Source organism: Urocampus carinirostris, chromosome 14 (assembly GCF_059441175.1).
Source record: "Urocampus carinirostris isolate Australia breed hairy pipefish chromosome 14, RoL_Ucar_1.0, whole genome shotgun sequence".
Lineage (NCBI taxonomy): Eukaryota > Metazoa > Chordata > Actinopteri > Syngnathiformes > Syngnathidae > Urocampus > Urocampus carinirostris.
Window position 1 is genome coordinate 30,369,459 of NC_142362.1, and position 19,202 is coordinate 30,388,660.

The following is a 19,202-nucleotide window of genomic DNA, read 5'->3' on the forward strand; positions in this document are numbered from 1 at the left end:
GAGGGGATGGGGAACTTCGCCTAGAGGCCTGCTAACATGCTCGCCTACACTCTATAGCCCCGTGACATTAGACTCCAATAAAAACGTCGACATTTTGAATGTATTGACGTCCTTGAAGCACCAAATGTTACTATGAAGTAATGTACAGACGAGTGTCTATGTAGTAAAGTACAGAGCCGCATTGAGACAATGGGGGGGGGGGGGGTGTCCGTAAAAACATCAAACATGGCCGATGTGAGTGACGCGACATGTAAAATGGCAGACAAGGCGCGGTGAATTCGAATTTATTTTCCTCTACAACGTATACGCGCGTTCAATATTCAGGTTTAAGGTCAGTTGGAAGCGAGTTCCCATCCCCCACCTTGCTCTCTCTCGCTCGTCGAATCCGAAGGTCTCTTTACCACTGGCGTTGAGCGCCTGCTAGCTGCGGTCTCCCCCCCACAGTCCTCAGTGGTGATGGCAGTTCCGGCTCTTTTTTGGAGGACTGGGTTTTTCGGCTTGGCTCACTGAAAAGAGCCGTCACTCAAACAGTGCTTGATATTTTTTTTCCAATGATATATATTACCAACAATAATAAAACATTATACAATAAATTAATTCATTGGAAAAATTTATTATACTACTATATTTATAGTAGCATGCATCTTGTATTCCAATTAAAAACCCACCTTTTCAAACTTGCCTGTGGGTCATAAGCTGCTGCACATGGTTCTCTTGCTTCTATTTACTAGACTATGTTTTTTTTATTTTCAAATTAATATCACTGTTTTATTCTGTACAAGGTGACCTTGGGTGTCACCAAAGGCGACTCTCGATAAAATGTATTATTATTATTATTATTTCAATATACAGTGAACTTTCACCTAATTTAAACTCGTTTATAGTTTGAAAACAACAAAGGTATGACACCACTTTTATTGACCAGTCACCAGCGCCTTTAAGAGAGAGCTGGAAAGAAACAGAGCTAGAGAAAGAGAGAGAGAGGGAAAGAGAAAGAACATGATAAATGGTCTGCATTTCTATAGCGCTTTTCAAGTCAATGAAGACCTCCCAAAGCGCTTTACAATGTGCTTCACACTTACCCACTCACACACCAATAGCGGCCATGCAAGGCGCCGACCTGCTTATTGGGGGCATTGGGGATTCAGTGTCTTGCCCAAGGACACTTCGACATATAACACCGAGGAGCCGGGAATCGAACCTGCGATCTCTTGATCCCAAGACGAGACCGAGAGAAAGTGAAAGAGCAAGAGATATACCCAAATAAGGAGAGAGAATAAAAAGATACATGAGGAAAAAGAGGGGGCTAAAGATATATGTAGAATGAGAGAAAGAAATGAAAAACAAAGAAACTGAGAAAAAAGTAAGAGAAGGATTCGAAAGAGAAAGAAAAAAAGAGATAAATAGAGAAAGAAGGGATAAAGAGAGAGTGAGAAAGAGAGAGGAGAGAAAGCAAACGTTTCGAAAGGACCCTGCTCCTTATAGTTGGGGAGCCGGCTCTTGTCGTTCACTTCAAAGAGCCGGCTCATAAAGCCATTTCGTTCGCAAACGAGTCGCCACTACTGTCCTCAGTGAACGGCGAACTGCTCCGTAGTAGCCCGCAGTGGCGACACGCTAACTCGGCTTTTATTATTATTTTTTTTCTTTACGTGAACCCCCCCTCCCCCCATCGCCGCCACCGGGGACGTAACCGATTTGACCCCCCCTCTCCCTCCCCCCACCTCGAAAATATAAATAATAATAACAACAACAGCGGCTGGAATTTGAAATATGACGCTGAGTAAAATGGGAGGAAAGTCATCGCTAGCTTGTTGAAGTTGTGAGAATCTCCTTGTGGAAAGAGGAAGAGTCGTCGTCAGCGGCGGCGGACAACCACGAGTTCACTCTCGTAATACCGAAAGGTACGTTTACAAGTTGCTATTTCCAACCAAAACAAATAAAACTATAACGTGGGATCAACGTTTATTGTGAGGAAGAAACGAGTGATTATGGCGCTGAACGTAGATGTGTGAGAGGGAGGGCTGCCGGCTCATATCCTCATTGACTCCAGTCACTCCACACGTGTGTTGAAATTCCTATCTGTTCCCCCTTTTATTTTCCTCAATTTTCCATTTTTATTAGTCCACGTTTATTATTGTTTAGCCGTGGGGATGTTTACACGCTTTCCTTATCCTATCTCAAAGCACTTAAACAAGTTTTTAGACGCTTTTAGGCTAATTTCAACAACAATAAGGACCCCCTTCCGAAAAACACCGCACAACATATTTTACTTACCCATTATTGCTTTTTACGGGATTTCCTGTGAATATATCAGTATATTATAATTGTAATGCAGAGTTGGAAGACTGTTGAGTGGGGGAGGGTAATTTGACTCAACTGTACAAGAGATTGCTTCTCAGTTTTCAAAAAAACTGTTCATGTTACTGTACAGTTAGTTCTAATGTTACTGCTTCCAAAAGACTGGGTGTAAATGTATCAATGGTTCCAGTTCAAAGAAAAGGAAAATCACTTTGTGGAATTCTGTTCATGAACCCTTAATCACACTTATAAGTCTCATTGGAGCCATGTTTAATTTAAACAGATCTTATAATGAATCATATTATGCTTATAGAGATTCAAATCCGTACCATGTAATGTCAATACAAGCCAAGCTGATCGCAAAATAAAACCGATTGACTATATCTAATAGATGATTAGAATAGTCCCTACGTTGCAAGTATTTGGGTATAGTTCACTCGAGTTCGAACCCAGGGGTGTCAAACGTGGTGCCCGCGGGCACAAGGCAGCCCCCTAAGAACACTCGAGTAGCCCATGGACAGGTTCTGAAAATAGATCACCAGTGATGGCTCATTGCAATTTCCCAGCAAATTTAAATTCTAACTGACGTGATGTTTTAGTGGTTTATTTATTTTGCAATATTTACAGCCTGGTAATAACACAGTAACAACATGGTAATAACACTAGTTATTTTAGAAACTTGTATCAAAATCATAACCCTTCAAGAAAATCTGGAACAAAAAGTAGTTCTCAGCTCACAAAAAGGTTTGTGGCGCCTTGCTGTAACCAATAAAAACCCCTCAATTAGAAGTGGAGGAATTGTGTGGATTCAATTTAAACCACTGCCCTACTTTATCAGTTTGTTCACCGGTTTTCTCACTAAAGTTGAGCATTTGCTGTGAACCCTTAATTGCAGTCATTTTAAGAAACTGTTTTAGTGCCAGCCGTTAAAGGAACAATAGTGTTTTATGATAGCCTTGCAACTAGTCTAATGTTCCCATTCACCAGTGTTGTTAGTGTGTACATTGAATGTCATTAATGCTTCTCATTGAGGGTAGATGAGTTGGTCAGGTTTTCATAGCAATTGTATATTCAGCATGTGCATGTATTGGAAATAGAAGGTTTTAAGGAGTTCATTCCTGTCTCGTGTGAAGATTTTCATTCTCTCAAGTTCTGGCAAATTCTGGGCTCAGATGATACTTCCGCATAGTAAATGCTTCAGCCTAGAAACAAACTGATGACATTATTGTATGGATTATAGCCACTTGTCGTTTGGCCAAGCAGTTTGAATCTGCTGGGGGGCCTTAAGACAGCACCAAATCCATTTGTTCATTTTAAAGGACTTTGAGTTGAAAACAGCAGTATATCTTGTGCAAAAGTAGGGCGAGGAAGTCCGTAGAAATCTGGTGATGACCTTATGCTGCTGAAATGGCTGTACCGAGCTGTTCAAATATTTTTGGTGCAATATTTATTCATGATAGGCTGTTGAGGGGAGGTGGCTATTCTCTCCCTCCAAAAGGGACATGCAGTGCACATGGGCCTCCAGCCAACTGGCAGACTCAGCGGTTACTCTGAAGTACTGTCCTTAGAAGTCCTGGTCATTGCAAGGCTATAATTATTACTCATTTACATTTATTGTATATTTTGAATGCTTGTGTTAATACGCTTGAACCCGGATGTTACCTACAGAAGGTACTGTGTTGATGAAATGTAAATCAAATGTTGCAGTAAAATGTTGGGGCTGTTGGCAAGAAGCTTGGAAGTTGGCATTTGATTTTGATATTGCAACTTTGGCAAAAGTTTGACATTTATTTTAACAGGTTTTAGTTGGTATATCGAAGGGATATTCTCACAGTCTAGAAGGAAACCTATCCAAATCTAGCTCTCATATATTTCTTTTAGATGAAATCAAGTTTTATTGGTTCAGTCATGTCCATTCGTCCATGCTATGGCTGAGCGAACTTTGTTAACAAATAAAAAAAAAAAATGAAAAAGTGGGTGTGCAAAATTATTGAGCCCCTTTACTTTCAGTGCAGCAAACTCTGTCCAGAAGTTCAGTGAGGATCTCTGAATAATTTAATGTTGATCTTAATGACTAACGATGATAAATGGAATCCACAATTGTGTAATCTAGTCTCTGTTCAAATGCACCTGCACTGTGATAGTCTCACAGGTCTGTTTAAAGCGCAGAGAGCATCATGAAGAACAAGGAACACACCAGGCAGGTCCTAGATACTGTTGTGGAGAAGTTTAAAGAGGGATTTGGATACAAATAGATTTCCCAAGCTTTAAACATCCCATGGAGCACTGTGCAAGCAAAATTATTGAAATGGAAGGCGTACCAGACCACTGCAAATCTACCAAGATTGGGCCGCCCCCTAAACTTTCAGCATACAAGGAGAAAACTGATCAGAGATGCAGCCAAGAGGCCCATGATCACTCTGGATGAACTGGAGATGGTCTACAGGTGAGGTGGGAGAATCTGTCCATAGGACAACAATCAGTCATCTCATCTCATTAGCCGTACCGCTTATCCTCATTAGGGTCGCGGGGGGGGGCTGGAGCCCATCCCAGCCATCTCCGGGCAGTGGGCAGGGGACACCCTGAACTGGTTGCCAGCCAATCGCAGGGCACACAGGGACAGACAACTCATTCGCTCATTCACACCTAGGGACAATTTGGACCGGCCAATTCACCTGAAATGCATGTCTTTGGAATGTGGGAGGAAACCGGAGTGCCCGGAGGAAACCCACGCAAGCACGGGGAGAACATACAAACTCCGCACAGAAAGTCTGGAGCTGGATTTGAACCCACGACAGGTTCCCATGACATGAACTGTGCCGCACAAGCGCTAACCACTGCGCCGCCGTGCTGCCCAACAATCAGTCATATACAGCGCAAATCTGGCCTCTATGGAAGCATGGCAAGAAGAAAGCCATTTCTTAAAGATATCCGTAAAAAGTGTCGTTTAAAGTTTGCCACAAGCCACCTAGGAGACACTCCAAGCATGTGGCAGAAGGTGATCTGGTCAGATGAGACAAATCGAACTTTTTGGCAACAATACAAGACGTTATGTTTGGCGTAAAAGCAGCACAGCTCATCACCCTCATCACACCATCCCCACAGTCAAACATGGTTGTGGCAGCATCATGGTTTGCACCAGCTCGGTAGCCTAGATGGTAGGGCGCCCGCTCTGAGACTGGGAGGTCGCTGGTTCAAGCCTTGGCCGAGTCATACCTAAGACTTACAACATTGGTACTCATTGCCTCCCTGCTTGGCGCTCAGCATTAAGGGTTGGAATTGGGTGGTTTGGTCACCTAATGACTAAAATGGCTGCACCCTGTTTGGCTGCGGCTACATCGGCTCGCTACAGTTTAACTGTACGTGTCAGTTGTATCGACATTTCGTTCTGTGTGCATTGTTACAAAGAATGACAATAAAAGTAAATTCTATTCTATTCTATTCTTTTCTTCAGCAGTGACAGGGAAGTTGGTTAAAATTGATGGTATGATGGGTAGAGCCAAATACAGGACCATTCTGGAAGAAAACCTGATGGAGTCCACAAAAGACCTGAGACTGTGCCGGAGATTTGTCTTCCAACAAGACAATGATCCAAAACATAAAGCAAACGATACAATTGATTGGTTTACCAAAAAACACATCAAGGTGTTAGAATGGCCAAGTCAAAGTCCAGACATCAATCCAATTGAGAATCCGTGGAAAGAACTGAGAACTGCTGTTCACAAACGCTTTCCATTCAACTTCACTGAGCTTGAGCTGTTTTTCAAGGAGGAATGGGCAAAAATATCAGTTTCTCGATGTGCAAAACTGATAGAGACATACCCCATGCGACTTACAGCTGTAATCGCAGCGAAAGGTGGCACTACTAAGTATTAGCTCAATGGGGCTGAATAATTTTGCACACCCACTTTTTCGTTTATTTGTTAAAAAAATTTAAAATATCCAATAAAGTGTGTTCCACTTCATTCATGATTGTGTCCCACTTATTGTTGATGCGTCACAAGAAATTACTGTTTTATGTCTTTATGTTTGAAGTCTGAAACATGGCAAAAGGTCTCAAAGTTTAAGGGGGCCAAATTGTTTTGCAAGCCACTGTACTTGACCAGACTTCCAGAACTGCTGATTTTTCTTTAAAATTGATCAAAAATCCAATGCTTTGTCAAAGAAAAAAATTCGAGATGTTTTTTTCGGGGCATTTGTCAAACCCTTAGTTCTGTGAACAGTATTACTTCTTTCTACAGTTTGCCATTACAGCACATATTACCTAATGGTATCCAGCTTTAGTTTTCTGACTGTCACGGAAATAACTGCTAGCCAGCTGTGGCCCAACACAGAGAGGACACAGGCAAGGCGGTCATCTATGTCACTTTGGACCGCAACTTCGCCAGTCTTCAATTTGGTAGACATGCATTGTAAAGCAAAAGCAGGACTTACTTGATATTTTTGTTTGACTTCTTCAAAGATGTAAATACTCTGGACTGTTCAGAAGCGGAACACTGTCTTTACTTTTCATGGATGTCTTTTCTGCAATTAAATTAGTTTTAAATATAAACTTTATCTTTCTAGTTTATCATTACAATTGAAGATATCTGGCCAACATTTTTTCCGTGTGACTTTTTTGCACTCTAATGTTTACACAATCCCTTATTGGCCCTACATTTAAACAAATTGACTTTTTTTTGTGAAGTATGCATAATCTTTTCACCATGACATGAAAAAACTGAAATATACGACGCTCTGTGGTTTTGGAAAGTCGCAGTATTTACACAGCATAAATGCGGAAATATATAATATGCATGCTCTGTGGGTTGTTTATGATTGTACTTTGAAGAGCAGTATTTTGGCTGTTAGTGCTTTTCTTGCCCCTACCACAGGAAATCGTCTTTGGGATGGCCTTTGACAGCTTACGTGCAATAATTGAAATATATTTTATTGGTTGATTATGTTTTGCCACTGCACATAAATCATTATATTGAACTATTTATATAAAGGTGTTCCCAAAGTTCACTTTTACTAAAAGTCAGAGCAGTCAAGTTTTATCAAAAAGACATGTGGATATGGAAAATCTGTGGGTTAGGAACAAGTTAAATTAAAGTGTAGTGTACCATAACGAAGGAAAAGGCTTAAACTTTTATTTTCTCCCAACCTGTAATCAACAAGATCTCAATGCTGAGTCCTGTATAAAAATGTCACTGTTTATTTCTGGGACTTCAATTCAAACCAGTTTACTCTTTATGAAGACAGAGGGATAGCTCACTTCTAAGTGTGAGAGGTTCGTTGATTTTGATTTCTCATGATGGCATTTAGAATTTAAGCAAAAAATTTGCCAAAATAACCTAGTTCTTCTGGTGGAACATTATTCTTAGTTTGGGTGTTTTTTTTGTTGAAGGAAGTTCAAACACCCAATCTTTAATTACAGTTTTCATTAGACAGAGCTACAAGACACTTCTCCAAGTGGTTTTCAAACTTTACTCACACTGTACTTTCTCAGAATTCAAAATGTGTTTTTTGTTGGTGTATTATGTGTTTTGTAAAAAGCCAAAAGTATTTTGAAGCATTTAAAAAAAAGTTTTGTACCGCTATACCAATCCACAAAAACATTCAACATAATACAGTTAAATTGATTGAACAGCTGCATGACTATGTGTGAAACTAAAGTCCCAGAGAGAGTTGGCCCAAGGGCAAGGCCCGTGAAGGACTCTGTGGCGGAGAGCTGACTCATGATTACTGAAACAATCACTTAAATATATATTAGGAAAGTAAGAATTGAACCAGTTACGAGCTGAAGCAGAGATGCCAAGGCAGTTATGCAAGCTATTAAGTAAATTGGCATGCTTGTGTCAACAGATAAATGGAGTGGTAGAATATAGGGGACTTACTCCAAATGGAGAGCAGACATTGATGTAGGATGAGGAAATACTTCCCAAGCACAGTAATCCTCATCAAAACAAAACAAAAAATTAAACAAGACCAATGGTAAATTTTTACTTGCCCGTGTGTGAGAGAGTGGCAGCTTAAGCCCCTTTTCCACTACACTGTTCTGGCCTTTCTCACCTTGCCCAGCCTCTACCCGGGTACTTTTTGCATTATAGGTGAGGTCATTTCAGTGTCATATTTGGCGCAAATCTTCGGCGCAAACCAGAACCACACTCAGACAAGCGATAATTGGTGATCGGGCAGCGGAGCTGTTAGTTGTGAAAAACTGCACCTCGTCAGAAGACCACAGGGCTGAATTTCGTGCAGTAGCCATCATTTAAAATGAGTGTTTATTGCGGCAAAATACAAAAATGGCGGGGGAGGATCAACTGAACCTTCTTTTCTACCCTCTTTGAACTAACATTGGTCAGCCCCAACGTAGCGCACCAATCAGAGGTCAGCAGTGACATTTTAAGTCCCTGGTTCGAGGTATAGAGCCTCAACAGAGAGGCTAACTAAGGCTGGGCTCCCAGAGACTAAGAACCAGTTACTTTTTCGTAATGGAAAATCAAAAAAGGGCAGTCGAGGCGAAGAAGGACAGAATCGTGCAGTAGAAAATGGGCATAAGTGGCTTGTTGCCAGGGTAAGGGAAGTTCATATGGCGACAAGTGGAAGAAACATTGTTGACATGAAAATGCACTCCCAAAATTCCAAATTGACAGCTTATTGTTGTGCACTACTCAAAGTCTGTAAAGAACTTATCTTTGCAGCAGTTTTTCATGTAAATTTATCGGATCATCCATTGTGACCACAAATGTGACATTCAAGTGTAGAAAGCATTTGACTCATTCAGTCTGTCGCTGTTATATTCATATACTTTGAATTTTTCTTCTTGTGTAGTTGAATATGTATTGTGTCAATAGAGCACGAATAACATGCATAACATTCTTCTAATTACCTAACATAACTCACTAATTGGTTCCAGTAAGAATGTCCTGCTACTGGAAGTTGCTTTAGTATCATGAAGGCCTCTTGTGGTTGACAACTAGTTCAGGCAGCATTTATTTGTCTGACTAGCATAGAAACAGGTTTTTATGACAAAATTTGAGCATTTATCAGGCCATAACATAAAAAAAAGGGATTCGTTTTTATCTCATCATCAAACTACTAATGGTGCTAGAGACAAATTATTTTGTTGTGGATTTCGCATGTTACAATGACGACAAATAGTATTATTCTCTATTATAAGCATTGTAAGTTCCAAACGTTGTTAAATGCATGTTGACATTAAAATCATGTTTTCATAACGCAAACTATGAACACAATACCAAGGTAAAATTCACAGTGTATTTATTTTTTGCTCTTCAAAGTCAAATTATCATCAGATACACTGAAGCAGTCTCCCTTGTCCTTTATTGTGATTACATATTCTCTAACATTCACCTCTGGTACCGTGACTAAAACAGTGTGATAATTAGATTAAATCTGATGCCTTTTTGTATGTCATCTATATCACTGATGATCCAGTTGTTAGGATTCTGTGCTCTCACCGCTGCGACCCGGGGGTTGATTCTGGTGCATTCAGTGTTTTGCAATTGTGGTCAGCGATATTTTTTGACTGATCAAGAGTTGGGCAAATACAGTAAAACCACTGCTGTAATGTGCACCCAAACTTAAAAAAAGTAAAGACGGTACAGACTTTTTAAAAACTTAAAAAAAAAGAATGCAGAAGAATTAAAATCCATTCATGTAAGATCCAGTTTAATTTGATTTGAACGACTACTGCAAGTTCATATTGATTAATAGATTTGTTTACTCGCAAGAGCTCAAATGAGATGTCTTTTACAAGAATGTTTTGAAAGGTAAGAGCAGAGCTAATTATTAGTTGACGTGGCTCCGATCTTGAAAGATCATTACTTGTGCGATATTTGGTACCTGCTGCTCTTGAGGGAGAGAAGACAGACTGCAGTTAAATGTGACATAGAGGATTAATGTTGGCTGACTTCATCTTAGACTCAATTACATTTCTGCCTTTGACATATGCAGTTGTGGCTCGATAATCCTTAAGTGGGATTTGCAACATTCATATATATATATATATATATATATATATATATATATACACACACACACGCACATTTTTAATGTTTTTTAGTACTACATTTTTGTCTGATGAAGTGATTCCCATGTTTTATATTCTCTTCATATTAGCTAAAATTGCTCTGGGTCCAAGGAGATGTTAAAGGATTTTACTCTTTTGTAACTTCCGTTATATTATGGGATCAATGTCTGTCTAAAACTTTCCCATGAGAAAGTGGGAACTGGCCGTTTGTACACAGTCCAGGCAAAGGTCATGAATATCCTTTTTTTTGGGGGGGGGGAAACACAATGGCAGATATTGTATTAAATACCTTGAGACTTTGGTATGTTTTTTCTGTCATCAAAAACAGTCCAACATATAATATATTCTTCCATTTGGCCTTGGCTTTTTTAATCCCTAATTACTTTCAGTTTCATATTCTAAAGTAAATTTTTACAGTTTTTTTTACTCCCATCCAATCATCAATTAAGTTCATATGGATAGAATGGTCATCCTCGGGCGTATCTCAAAATAATTGCTTTTTCTCTCAATTTCCAAATGAAATCATAGTCTCCAAAAAAATGAATTCAAGGCCTTTTTTCGTGAAATCGCATGTCTTTATGTTAATGTACAACATGGTTTCTGGTGTCTTTCTCACAGAATGAAAAGACACAACAATGGAAATACACTTCAATTAAAATACCACAAAAATAATGATGAAACTCTAATGTACTCCTGGGATGGGCTCCAGCACCTCTGAGACCCTAGCGAAGATAAGCAGTGGAGAAAATGGATGGATGCATAAAATGTACTCTACTCATTTTGACCACTGAAACCTTTTATCTACAAACTAATAAATCACCAGGGTGCTGAAACAGGATGGTGTGATTCAAACAAGCAAAAATCCCCTAAACCTTGCTTTGGCAGCAGGTCATTGGCCCAGGGTGAAAAAGGTTGCTGGTCACCTCTATGCGGCCACAGAAATGCTGTTACTATTAGTACTAAATGATTTACATTGTAGATTACTGCTTAATCAGACCCACAGCATCTGTATTTAGTTTAATGAAGAACACTCAGAAGCTCAGGAGGTAGAGCACTCGTCTTGGGATCAAGGGATCCCAGTTCGAATCCCGGCTCGTCCGTGTTACACGTCGAAGTGTCCTTGGGTAAGACACTGAACCCCTGATACCCCCCAGTAAGCAGGTTAGCGCCTTACATGGCTGCAAGGCCGCTATTGGGAAATGTGGAGCACATTGTAAAGCGCTTTGGGAAGTCATTAACTTGAAAAGCGCTATATAAATGCAGATCATTTCATTTCATTTCAACACAAAAAATAGTACTTTTCCAATGTATTTCACAATATGTATCATGCGGTTTGACGGGTTAGAAGCGATGTAGTTCGATGAATAACGGTTCTGAAAATGAATCTTTGCAAGTCACTGTAACTCAGTGCTTCACAATTATTTTTGTTGTCCCGGAGGAGAAATCCTCTCGCGCCCCCCACGACTAACACGTTTCGCTGTTAGTACTCAAGCGTGATTGGGGTGTAATATCTTGAAGTGACAGCTTAAATGATTTGGCTTTGTGCTGTCCGCTGCCAACATTTTTAACATAGGAAGCACGCAGTTCTTTGCTTGTCTCCCTCTGTGGTCGCATGAACCCTACGTGCGCTTCGCCAAGTTTCTTTGCGGGTTCTGGAGAAAATGTTTGTCTATTCACCACGTCTCTGTCTCTCCTCGTCCTTAGTAAATATTTTTTCATGGGGTTATTCTAAGGTCCACTGTACTTCGTGTCCACATCGCATACCCAATGCACTTACTCTGTGCCATACGTAATGAGGCTAGATTTAAACAAAACCCTGCCAAGAGGACACCCCTTAATGTTTTTTTTTTCATCGGCATGCTGTCTTCTTTTTGCGTGCATTACTTCTAACGTACATATTCACAGAACTCTTTTAATGATGCGGTGAGATCGTGCAATAATGCTACGTAACCAATGTTGCTATATTGAATAGTCATGTGATCCCAAACACGACACAATTTGAGGCATCTGTGAAAATAATGTTTGTTGTGCTGGGATCACCGCCACTGTCAGACTATGCTGACAATTGTGCTGATCGCCAACGGCATCTGGCTGGTGGCGCCTTAGGCTAGGTTCACACTTTTTTTTCGCAGAAATGCGACCTGTATCTGATCTTATAAAAGCCGTCCAAACGGCACATATCTGATTTTTTTTTTCACACTATACCCAGGCTACTTTATATGTGGTCCTATATCCATTATATATCTTTGGGAATGCGACTGCTGTGTGAACGGTTGAGACCCATACATGCTATCGATATGCTACAAACGTCACTATTCTGCGTTCAACAAGGCAGGAGGAAGTGGAGAAATCAACAACCATGGCGGATGAAAACATTCTATGGAGGGAAAGCAAGATTTTCGATCCAATTCATATTGATAACACTGCGCCGTTAACATCTACGAGTACTTCCGCTAACAATGAGCGCAATGGCTGAGACGTCACGTGTCCTCTTTTGCGCAGGACATTTGTGGTGTTCACACATACAAGTCGCGATTAGTTGGAAATGTGAACTCTCTCACAAAACCCTTTGATTTCACCAAAAAATCGAATTGAGCATTAAGCTCTGCATGGTGAACCTAACCTCATTTGCGCAGATCTTCAACGTCAATATGAAAAAAAAAAACAGTTGAGGCTTGCTATCATTCCGGGCAGATTGTAGATGCTCTGGCTAGCATGTTTGTTGGAACTGTAATTTGAACTCAAGCAAAAGCAGGCATTATTTCTTAGGAACCAAACCACGCAGGAAGTGACCAAATGTGAACCCAGCACATTAGATGGACATTTTGTTTCGAGTGTACAATTCAGAAATGGAGAATGAGTACTTTGATGGGTTTGATTGGCAATGAATACCGGGTAACATTCTATTTTTGTGTTTGTTTTATCCAGCTCATTGATGATGATAGTACTTTGTCATAGATGCTCAAATAAAAAACAACCAAATTCCGTTTTGCTTCTGCTCTTTATTTATGTACGCACACTTGTTCGTTTGTGTTGGTTGTTTTAAGGCTGACATAGTATATACTCCACTCTTTTTTCTAAACACGCAAAATCGTATGCGTGTGTGATGTTGTAAGGAGTAAGAAGTAGTAGACACCACGAGAACCACGGCCTATATATATAAATATATATATATATATATATATATATATATATATGCTCATCTCATTAGCTACACCGCTTATCCTCAGTAGGGCCGCAGGGGTGCTGGAGCCCATCCCAGCAATCATCGGGCAGTGGGCAGGGGACACCCTGAACTGGTTGCCAGCCAATCACAGGTCTATATATATATATATATATATATATATATATATATATATATATATATAAAACAAGTATTGATAAAAATCAATCAAAATTGATGATTAAAAGCGTTGGCAATGAATATGTTCATCGCTGTGTTATCGCACAATTTATGTGTCAATCAGCACATCGCGGAGCCAGTGACGTCTCACACAATGCGAGTTGGTGAGCATAACAGAGCAAAGTGGAGAGAGAACTATGGCAGTATTTTCAAAGACTATGGTAAATTTAACTCATGAAACATGTCGGACAAAACATTTTGACCGAAGTCTGCAAATGTGTGATAGCAATTCACTAAACAAACAAAAAAAAACAGTACCAACCACTAATTCACAAAAAGTGAAACAAATTTTTTTGCACCAAACAAAAAAAAACAACAGCAGCTGAATAATAAAATAATATTAACATAAACATGTGCCCAAACGCAGTAGACTGAAGCTGAGGTTTATACGTGCCCAACAATGTTACCCATATCATCTTAAGCTGTGATAAATCGTTATAAAAAAATCTCGCACACAATGATGGTTATGAGTTCAAGATTTAGCATTAAGTTTTAATTTTCGGGCAAAGTCCAATTGATTGTTGTGTCCTTGTAAATTGTGCCATAAAACATAATCATACTATACTTTCTCATCTCATTATAAAACAGCAAACAAGCTTCATGATGAGAAAGACATCCTGCCGGCCACAGCAAGCAGCTGTCCTCAGCGAGCGCATCCTCAACAATTAACGTCATTGACATGCTCACATTTTGAATTGCAATGCAAACTTCTTAAAGACAGAAAAGTGAGGGAGTTATTGAGCAAATGTGATAGTGGTCATGTTTAGTTTTTGCCTTTTAATGTTGAAAATCATGTTACTGGGTTTTCAGATTTGCATTTATTTCTTGTTCCTTAAGCTCATATCCCTTAAACAACAAAGATGCCCCTTTTTTGCACTTCCAAACAATATTATATGTTTGCAGGTATATAGCTTACATTTGTATGTATTTTTGTGGTGATTTAACCAAACAGTTTGCCTTTTTATTGTTTAACATTTTATAATATACTGTTTTGTGCACTATTTTCATCATTCATCGAAAAAAGAATCAACAGATTCAGCGATTGTTAAAATAATTGTTAGTTGTGGCCCTAATCAAGCCAACACTTTCAAGTCAAGTCATGTTTATTTGTAAAGCCCTTAATCAGAAGGAGTCTCAAAGGACTACACAGACCAGAGATGAAAGCAAACCTCAGACTATTATTACACCATACCCTCATCTAAAACCTAAATGAAGGCAAGGAAAAACTCAAAAACCACAACATGAGGAAAATGAACAAACCTTGAGAAGGGACCGCACATGAGGTAATCCCCCTTCCAGGAAAACCAGGCTGCAATGGATTTTGCAATCACAAATAATACAGATATTGTCAACATGAAATATAGGTCATTCATAAGCTATAGAATAGAAGTGTGTTTTAAGCCTAGATTTAAACAGTTCCACTGAGGTTGCAGATCCAAGTAACATTTCAGTCAAGTCACAATTTTGGGACAAAATCCGATTTTTTTTTTGTGTGTGTTTAATTGTTAACACTACACTAAAAATGCGTCATCTATTTGCAGCATTAACAACATTTTTCCCTAAATGCAACCCACATCCGCTTAAGAGGCAAAATGGCCAACAATGTGGTCTTTACGGAAGTAAATACAGAATTAAACCAATCATCCTAACCACATACTTTTTATATGTTTGTCATCAGTATTCTTTTTTTTAATCTTGATCAATTCATTTTTAAATGGAGGCTAAGAGGGGAAGAAACTGAAAGTAACATTTTCAGAAACTTAAGTGAATTTCAGTCTTATTTGATTCTTACATTTATTAACTGTCCCGTGACACAATCGTCATGAGTAATAACTAAACTGTGTGGCTGAGTCAATATTTTCAGTACTTGTAGATGATTTACTTTGTCTCAGTAATCTGCAGCTTTAGTGACAAATCAGATCTGTAATCTTGGCAAGCTCTGAATTGTGCTGTTCACACTGCATAAAAAAATCTGATATGTGTCATATATGAGGAAAAAAATGAAATTGACAGTTTGAATCTAGCCTTAAATCGCATCATGACATGAGTTACGCTTTTAAGGACTTGTTTTCAAGAAAGATTTGAGGAACTAAACTGTCAAAAACTATGATGTAATTTTGTCTTGTCGTTATGAAGTGTGCATTTTTTTGTTGCTTTTAGGTAATAGATGGTCTGGGCTAACTATCTGCTCCGGTTAAGACAGTGTTTTTTTAAAAACTTCGACTGTATAGATGAGTCAATATTTTAAATGCTCAAGCCATGGAATCCTAGACCTCCTTGAAAAACACCAAATAAACTCCGCTCTATCCTTTCTGGATACAAAACTGTTCCTAAATTTATTTTTTAATGAGATGCCAAACAACAACCAGGTGCGTCTTTTTGGCACCATTTTCGGTGTTGAAAAGCAGTTTTGATACAAGGTTGCTCCCTGCTGAATGGAAAATGGAGAACCTCTGTGCAACAACAAAAATGGAATTGGAAAACAAATACCAAACAAAGCTTGCTCTCTTTTTGCTATATATGACCTCTTGCCAAGAGGAAATAACCCAAAGATGTTGGATGTCTTCCATTGTTCCGTGTTTATTGTGTGTCTGTTTTTGAATTAGTTTACTGGCTCCTCTGTGCTGAACTGCTGTTGTGATGTTGCATTATTTTTGTGCTTTGCGCGTCTCTCTACGGATACACAAGCCACGTTGGGGTTTGCTTTCTAAAGGGGGCGTAGTAACATGCTGAATTGATGCTCAAAGTAAAGAGATACGGTAGCGTCTTTTTCAAAGACCGCTCAAGGATTTACTATACAGCGGTTCACTAACCTAACATTGTTTTAGATACATTAAATGAATGTAATCATTTGTTTGTACGTTTTTTTTTTTATGGAAGCAAATTTAAAAAGTAAAACGATGGAACTTACTTATTGTGCTTGCCCAATTTGAAGTTCATGTAAAGTCGGTAGCCTAATATGAACAGCGGAACACACAATATAAAAACTCAATTGAAGGGCTAGAACTAGTGTTTATGTTTAATCAACGAATTTCAAAACACTAAATGTGCTGCAGCCTTAATAGGAATAATAAGTGCTCTTTGGTCACTAGGTATACCTTGATTCAGTTGGAAAAAACTATTCCCATTATATTTCTTGGTAGTTTTACCCATGGTGACGTAAGATACCTGAAGGAGCTTTTTTGGGGGGTATGAGTGATACATTAACATTTGCGTTCTTTGCATTCAATTCATCAACGATGATTTTTAATGATAGTTTTGCGTTGCTGGCATGGCCACAGAGCCTATAAAACCAGGGTACACACAAAGCCTATTAAAGATAGGGTACACACACAAAAATACTTGAAGATTAGGGACCATACGTGACAATCTTAAACCCTATAAGAATATCTGAGGCATCAAAAGGATACATTTATCTGAATAATAGGGTACAAAACAAGTTGCAGCTGACAATTTAACTATCGAGTGTAATTCAATTTTTATTACCAAAAATGTTGTTTGTGTTGGTTGGGAAGCGAAACGACTTCAATTTGTAGACGGATGTAAATATGTCGCCAATAAAAAAAAGCTTACCGACTGACCAACGAGAAAGTAGTTGTAAATAAAAAGTTGAAAAATCCCACCTGGTCTTAATTTATCAGTTTTCTGAATCGCTTCCTTACTCGCGTTTTGTCGCGGGAGTGCTGGAGGTGATCCCAGTTGTCTTCTAATGGCCTACCTGTTTTCTGTTAACGTGGGTTCCCTAGGCGGCAGTAATTATTTGCCAAAGAAATTATTTCCTTGTTGACTTTACCCACTTTATAACGTTTCTTTTTTGGATCTCTTTGAAAACATTCCACAACCATCAGAGAAGACTCTGATGGGCCTTCTTGTTTTGGTCTCGGTGTAGTCATGTGCCATCACGTGAGCGCTTACATTCAGAGGACCTACTTCTTGACTAATGGTGGAATAAAATCTTTGAAATTTTTATTTTTATTTTCTTTTATTGTGTGTGACTTTTGCTGAAACACATAGCTAGTACTTTTTTTTTTATTCCTGTCAAGCTCTCTATCATTTTCCATGTAGCTTTTGGCTATATTGAATGATATCTGTATTTTGATTGAGCAATTTTTTTAATGCAAATCTAAAATCAACATGTATCATTTTACAAACACAATTATTTTCTACACAAACTTTGTTAACAACAAGGCTTTCTCTGCTTCTGAGGGATCTGATAGTTCCATGACATCAGTGAGAAGAATAAAACAATTTTTGAAAAAAATTCTAAAAAATTAAGCATACCGTGCAATTATCAAGAGGAGAAAACATGTCGTGAAATTTCAACACTTGGACTCCATGCCAAAAATGTTGAAAATACCCGAAAAAACAGCCAGGGAAGCTGCATTGAAAAGCCTACAGGATGTTCTAGGAAATTCACCCTGTTCAGTTCTCAACTGTTGCTACCTCGGGTGCCACTTTATTATGTCATTTAATATTTTATTGTCCCACTGGTGCTCTGGAAATAAATCAAGGGCCTATCATTTGTAATGACTGCAAGTAAAAGAACCAACAAAACAAAATCCTGCTAGAACATCTCAACTTTATTTAGGTAAAAACAGGCAATTTCATGACATAAGTTCTAACAAACCTGTTCTATTGGTAATAAATTGTGAAGCCTCATAATACAAGTTCTTTTATGTCCCCTAGTATACCATATTTTTTTACCAATGAGTTTTAAATGTTCTAGATTTCCAAATGTTCAGAAGGATTCTTTGTTTACTTATGTTTGAACATGAAGACTAACTCCGCCGCTTGTACCACTTAGAGGCCTAAATGATACACACTGTCCCTTTTAATTATTCTCAGCTGTTTAAAATTAACCCCGGCGGGCCTTTGGACTTTTGATAAACAAATAAGTGTGTGTACATTGTCACAGGTCACTGAAATACATCATGTCACACATCATTGGGAAATCTTAAGCTCGGGATTCAAGATATGCTGACTATTTTAAAATGTACTCATCACAGAAACTTCACTCACTATCAGTCTGAATCAAGATACCCGAAAACTATAAAACTGGCGTAGCTCAACATTTACGCCCCCTGGCCGTTATCAAATGAGTTGAATGTCTGCAAAACTGTCTTCATTATATCCACTGCCATCCAGAAAATCCAATTGTGTAAAATATTTACTCCAAACAATTTGTGCATGTGTGCATAATTATTGATTGACTTCTCTAAAGATTGTATATGTTTGACTTCTTCAAAGAGAAGTCAAACATATACAATTCTTATACAATGTCTAAACATTGGCTAAAGTAAAATAAGCATTTGCAAAGGTTTTAGTGTTGTAAACTGGTCGTCTTCAAATTGCCCCTATTGGAAACGCCTAAATTGACACTTAGAAAAATGTTTAAAATACACTGTTACGTTTTTCAGATTGTGATCAAATTTGTCAAAGTTCCAGGTAAGGTTTCAAGATATT

At 38.7% G+C, this 19,202-nt stretch overlaps 1 protein-coding gene across 1 annotated transcript in view; it reads left to right on the plus strand.

The window, feature by feature from the left end:
* Window positions 1-1,562: 1,562 nt before the first annotated feature.
* The window catches only part of tbl1x (transducin beta like 1 X-linked), a 59,968-nt gene continuing 42,328 nt past the window's right edge, over window positions 1,563-19,202 (plus strand). Inside the window, exon 1 of the mRNA XM_088352781.1 lies at window positions 1,563-1,901. The gene's annotated coding sequence lies outside the window, so the exon portion shown is untranslated. The remainder of the gene's footprint in view (window positions 1,902-19,202) is intronic.